We start from the raw sequence: 988 nt of genomic DNA on the forward strand, positions 1-988 counted from the left end.
GTGAATTATTAAAGGGAAGTTTTTGCATTCTATCATATTTTATCAACCACTTGGATGTACTCTACTCTTCCTTTCTCCATTAGTCTATATGATCACAGAGGATCATGTTTTAATCAGCTTTGTATTCTTGCCATGATGGAAAGTGCTGGAAAATAACAAGTCATAAGACATGTATGTGGATGAATAAACACACTATCTTAAGATTTCAATAAGTCTTTATATGCTACAATATTTACAAGAAAATTTGTCCTAAACTCTAAAATAAGGACACACAGAATAACAGAGGGAATCAGGGAACAATGTGACTTAGTTCATCCTCTATAGACTCAGTAAGACCTCCAAGGTTAGAAAGCATTAGTTGTTCTTGCTCATCTACATGTAACAATGGTGGGCAATCTCCTCATTATCGTGACTGTGATCATTAGTCTAACCTTGGATGCTTCTTGACTCCTTATTATTTATGGGCGATGATTGTAATATAATAGTTGGTTCACATATGTTTTGAGATTCACTCTAAAAGAAGAAAGGATTTTCTTTCCAAGCTACCCTAACCCAGCTTTTTATATGATGATTATTTGCTTGTAGCAATATTTTGTCGTACTGTTTGTTGTACTGTTTTGTTTGCCGTACTGTTTGTTTGTTGTACTGTGGCAGCTTGTGAGTTGCTGTGATTCTGAAAGCTATGCCACCAGTATTTTAAATACCAGCAGGGTCACCATGGTGGACAGGTTTCAGATGAGCTTCCAGATAAAGATACATTAGGAACAAAGAGTGACGAACTACTTCTGAATATTTAGTCGTTGAAAACCTTATGAATAGCAGAAAAACACTGTCAGATATAGTGCCAGAAAATGAGCCCCTAAGGTTGGAAGGCACTCAAAATGTGACTGGAGAAGACCTGCGTCCACAAAGTAGAGTTTGCTGAGATAACGTAAATGGAGTAAAGCCCATGGGAGAAAAGCCCGCAGGACATTCATTTACTGATGGG

This window comes from Chrysochloris asiatica, unplaced genomic scaffold (assembly GCF_000296735.1).
Source record: "Chrysochloris asiatica unplaced genomic scaffold, ChrAsi1.0 scaffold00075, whole genome shotgun sequence".
Classification (NCBI taxonomy): domain Eukaryota; kingdom Metazoa; phylum Chordata; class Mammalia; order Afrosoricida; family Chrysochloridae; genus Chrysochloris; species Chrysochloris asiatica.